Raw genomic sequence first — 6,000 nt, forward strand, 5'->3', positions numbered from 1 at the left:
AGCTGTAGAATATGAGTCTGGGCCAGATCCGCACCAAATGCCATGGCAATATTAACTGTATCTGTCTCTGATCCGTAATTCCAACCTGTTCCGGTATTGGCCCGTTGGAAGAAATGACCCCGGGGCAGGTCCGTTTAGAGGATCTGCGCCAAATGCTAATGAAGATCTGGACCAAATCTGGCCCAAATATATTTTGCTGTCTGGGAAACATGTCCGGCCAATCAGGGATGAGAGGGGAAGACAACATTGAAACTTATTGTGATAAACAGTAGCAGCAACACATGCAAACGTCAAAAAATGCAGTTGGAAAAATGCTGAAATGTGTTTACAACAAAGGTAGACCCACATACATTATTTCCTGACTGTTGATGCTGTTAATTGTCAGTTTGTAATGTTTAGACGAAGTAGGAAGTAATGCTAGGAATCTCTTATCAATGTGATTGGTAAGGCTGGACCAATGATATCAAGTGCAGTGCCTGTCGCGATGTAAGTGTTGGAAACAAATCCCAATCGTGAGTCACCAGACTGTTTTTTTCCAGGCTAACATTCTTCCTTTTACATGTAGGTGCATCCAAACCTTCAATAACCTTAATGATGCACAGAGGATTACAACAAGAATGTGAAGACATTTATAGAGCCGTCTTACACCCGGCAGAAAGCGTGACGCAAGGCTTATTCTTATCTTACACTCAATAAAGTCACGAATATTTTCGCCATTCAATCTACTTTTATTAAACATTGCACCCAGGGGTGGTCTGCCGCATGATCCAAAAATCGCTATCTTACACCATCTAAAAATTATTACGCCACTGACCAACAAAAACCTGATCTATAGCGAAAGGCACATATAAAGCACAGCTCTATTTGCACACGAGACAGCCGTGTATGGAACACAGGGATTCCACTAAACCTTGCTTCACTAAAACCTGTTTGTGACTAGCAGAGTACATGCATCTGCACTTGCTTCACTAAAACCTGTTTGTGACTAGCAGAGTACATGCATCTGCACTTGCTTCACTAAAACCTGTTTGTGACTAGCAGAGTACATGCATCTGCACTTGCTTTACTAAAACCTGTTTGTGACTAGCAGAGTACATGCATCTGCACTTGCTTTACTAAAACCTGTTTGTGACTAGCAGAGTGTAGCCTACATGCATCTGCACTTGCTTTACTAAAACCTGTTTGTGACTAGCAGAGTGTAGCCTACATGCATCTGCACTATTTGAACTCACAGGCAAAGTGAATCAAACTTCACCGTGGTCTTATATGCATTGTGTGAACTAGTTAACTAGTGAGGGCCAAAATATGCACACTAGTTAACTAGTGGACAGAAATGGTTTGCATGTCCATGACAATTATGCCTGATATCAAGATATCTGAATAAATGCTCAATCGGCTTGCCATAGGGGAGGGTTGATTAGCTGGAGTAGAAAAGGAGACCGCAGTAGTGGAAGGCAAGGTAGAGGGCTACACCCGGGCACTCATAACTTGCTGGGTTGACAAAACATGCTGCATGGAGGGAGAGACATCCATTTTTTCCTCTTCTTGCAGCTTGTTTGCTCTGATAACAGTTTCAACTGTATGCACAGATGTTAAATTCCTTGATATACAGGTTTGGGGATTTCCAACGGCTCCCACAATAAACATTGTTTGTTGCTGTTGTTCTAGCCAGTCTGGCGCCATGGTGCTTTGTGATTGGTGGCCATTATAAAAGCTGGAGCTTTGTGATTGGTGGCCATGGTAAAAGCTGCTTTGTCTTTTACTTCTTGAGTTTTTACGATCTGGGGATTTATGAGGCAGGTTATACTTTAACTCAAATACAATTACGAGCTTGAAGCACCTGGTGTCATTCACACAAATCGGACTGTACAAATGGGTTCGGGGTGATGCGACGTGATCTTGAGAGCTGTAGACCCCAAATAAATGTGCTGCACTATGAAAAATCCATTATCCCCTTTGCTCACAAAAAAAAATCAAGATGGTGCTGCAGGTCATCTTTAGTGATAGCTTAGCGCTGCTAAATATAGTAGTCTAGTAATATGATGTTCCTGTTTTACATAGCTTCAATCCAAGTCACTGTGGAAAAAAAAACCCCTCTGTAGACAGTCCAGGCTCCGAAATCTGGAAACAATCAAAGTGGGGGCAGCCTGTCCCCCAAACAAAATCAAAACCCTGCGTGGAGTTTCTCTGGGAATACTGAAGGGAGGGGTAGCTACCTCTCTGGGAATACTGAAGGTAGGGGCTGAGTCACCTCTCTGGGAATACTGAAGGGAGGGGTGGGCTACCTCTCTGGCGTGTTTTCTTTGAGCCTTGGTCAAAATATAACGTTTTTTGCACAAAAGTGTACAGTTTTTCTCAGTTGCTTTGGAGCATTTCTCGAAACATCATTAACATTTACACAACAGTTTAGTGCATTTCTCAGCATAATTAGTGCAAACTGCACTAACTGTAGCGCATAGTGGATAACCTGCAAAAGCGAGCAATTTGCTCAAAATGCCTTGTTTATGTCTCAAAAGCAAATTAAATTGTCAGTGCAATCAAATTGACACGTCCTGATGCCACTGGTTATGTCAAGGTAGTCAAACTGTTTTCTTTGTTGTCAATATGAGTTTATTATGACCGCCGCTAGCGAAACTAGCGAAGCGGTCATATAGGGATTGTCAAAGTTTTTTTTTTATCCTTTTTTTCCCCCCCGTCATCTACTTCCTGAAATTTTGGTCAACGATACCCGGGACACCGAAACACCGGAGCACATGAAATTTGGTGGGTATGTAGCCCCACTAGACTTTTACGGAAAAAAATCGTTTGGTCCCCGGGGGCCTCTCCCTCCCCGCGCTGGGCCCCCCGAAACCCCAAAAATGCAATTTTTCCTAAATAACTACCTGAAACCGTGGCACCGAGGATGAAGACATTTTTATGGTATGTTGGTCACTCATTTGTGATTTGCAACCCCCCGGTAAAAAATGAAAATGCAATATCATTCTGCTTTAATTGCCCCTCTCTTCAATCCTTCAAACCTGACATTATCTGGGGGTATGCCAAGTTTTGTAGAATTTTATCCATGGGGGGTCTAAAAACATTAAGTTATGTGTACCTTTAGTGACTGTACACTCATTGGCCTGTAGATGGTGGTGCACACATATACACACACACACACCAGGGATGGAAGTTAAATATTTTTTCCACCTGCCACTGTGGCTGGTGGATTCCAAAATCTACCAGCCACTTAACTTTTTTACCAGCCTCTAGAGAAATGGCATAAAAATGTGATATCATGATTATAGTAGGCTACTTAAAATGATCACGGTTATCGGCATTATTGCGATACGACTAAAATGTGCTGAATTTTGCCCTAAACCTACAAGCACAGTAGCAACAAAACTAAAAGCCAACAGAACCACAATAATATGCCATAGTGTCATGTCATAAAAGTGGCGTGGCTCCTTTAAGACTCCGTTTGTGTGAGTTCTGGAGCATCCTATAATCGACTCTCCAACTTGATCTAACTATACTGTACATCATCTGAATTAAATATTTACAGGTATCAAGGCTATATTTAACATTTAGTTTTTATTTTCTGTCTGGCCTGTTATGAAATCATGCACTGAACAATAAATGCACAGCTCAGCTTTAGGAAACTTAATGCTTAGCATTTTGTGAAACTACATTGGAAAAACTCTGGTTTTAATATTAACAGTTATCTAGGCGATATTGATAACATTTATTTTGTATTTGGCCGTATCGTGTATTACAACAGTCCAAAGTTACAGACCTCGTAGACATTTGCTTCAATTTCAAAACCGGATTAGGCTACTCTGGAACGGCTAATTGCATAACGGAATGCTTTACACCTTTGTGTTCGGTAAATTCTGCTGTTTATTCTGATATGTAAAATCTCCTGAATGAAAAGTTTGTAGGATATTCCACCACGACGAATGGGTGTGGAGATGTCTGCCTGTTTGCCTCATAGGTCTAAATAGTAGCATGTCATCTTGTTTTCCGTGAAGGTGTCGCGGGCCGCATTAAAATAGCTATGGGCCACTTCAAAAGACAAATTCGTGTGAGAATATTAGTCTGCTTAGTTAGATACAACGCAGATCCACAGATCTCACTAGATTTGTTTATGCAGTCATCCTGAAATAAGCTAGCAGTGGCACATGAAAGCATAGCGACAGTTTCTTAATGGTAATGGCAAAAAGTGAAGCACTGCACCAGTGACTATAGGCTATGCTGCAGGTGACTGGTCACTGGTAGTTGTTGAACTTCAAATCAGCGCGATTTACGGATCTGACTGTTTGTGGTAGCCTATGCTAGCTATATTTATCTACCCGCCACAGTGGCTGGTAAGTTGACCAAATTCACCCTCCAGCGCACAAAACTACCCGCATTTGGCGGGGGGCGGGTGGCTAATTTCCATCCCTGGCACACACAGGCACACACATACCATCGGTATCGGCAATTAGAACGGCCGATACATAATTACAAATTCAGTAGGATTAAAGGAAAACCAAATATTCGTCATAATAATTTGGCTGCATTTCCAGTATTGGCGTTACGTATTCGTTTGTCCACCAGATGGCGCATCATTGCAAAGAGACGTAATTTTGTTGGAAGTTAATCTAAAGTTGGTTGGAAAGACAATATGCTTCCTTCAAGGACAAGACTATAGTTTACTGCAGAGAACGTCTAATAAGGGTAGGATGATTTCTGCATGACATGTAATTCCCATTTCTTCTTGAAGCTGAAATAAATCTGAGAATGTTTATTGGACATGCTTGGTTTTTACTGTAGGTAGGCTATGTTAATCTTAAGTTATATCAATAGCCTAGGACGTAGGTAAAATAATGTTACCGTTAGCATTGGTTGAGTGATGGAGGCCAATTTGATTAGCCTATTGATGTATTTGTAGAAAACCATAAATGCGATTATAGGCTACCAAGCAAATTGATAACAGCACTAATTGTATCTTTCGACTGTCATCTCATTTGCTTATGACCATAACCTAGGCTACTAACAGGAGCTAAGTGAGTTAGCCACAACACGTTCGCTACGTGATGGTTTTTTAATGGACAATATATAGGCTACCTGAAAGATAACCTGTCTATGATGCATCCTAAACACCGGGCTGGGACATTTCTGCTCAAAGTCTCAAAAAGCATCTCAGTCAACATTTGTTGCAACGACAGTTTGTTAACAGTCACGGTTTTGTCATAAATTAAACAATATTTCTATCGGGCGCCTACCATGGACTAGGCTGGTTGAACAAGCCTGATCTGCCGGCGATTTCTTTTCCGATTTTAAGCTTGGTCTGGCGAAAGCCAGACTAACCATGGACCTCATAGTTGCAAAATTCAAGGGAACATGAATCAGCCTATTATTTGCACGAACAATGACGGACAGTAGCTCTTCAACTTGGCCTGTTAAAATGTGTATTGAACGCATTTCATGAAGGCCCTTTTGGATATGTCAATTATTTGCACCACTGGGTAAAACTGCATTTTGTTTTAGACTACTGGTATTTAATTTGCATTGACAATAAAGCTGATATCATATGAACTAGATGACTAAACTTATGCATATGTAGAAGAAGAAACATTCACAAAAATCCATGACATGATCTCTCTTCTTGATAGCTGTTAAAACTGCATGGAACTGAGAGGGATTGTTTTGTTTAATAATAAATAAATAAATAAATAAATACATTATGCTGCTACCTTCTGCTTTTCCCAAATACAATGTAGCCTACAGGTGTACCTTTCATCAGTCCAGTTGCAATGGATGGACTGTGATGAACTGCCCTACTTGTGATTGTTTAGAGGTTTTAAAGGTTTTATAACAATGCTACAATTTTTTTTGGCAAATGCTACAAAACTATTCACCTTTGCAGTGCCAGTAGGCTACTTTGTGTGCGGCCCAGTGCCACACACACACATTCAAAACAAGCATATACAAAAGTTTCAAGAGTGGGGGATGGAGTAGAAGATGGAGACAAATTCATTA

Source organism: Alosa sapidissima, chromosome 15 (genome assembly GCF_018492685.1).
Source record: "Alosa sapidissima isolate fAloSap1 chromosome 15, fAloSap1.pri, whole genome shotgun sequence".
NCBI classification, from domain to species: Eukaryota; Metazoa; Chordata; class Actinopteri; order Clupeiformes; family Clupeidae; genus Alosa; species Alosa sapidissima.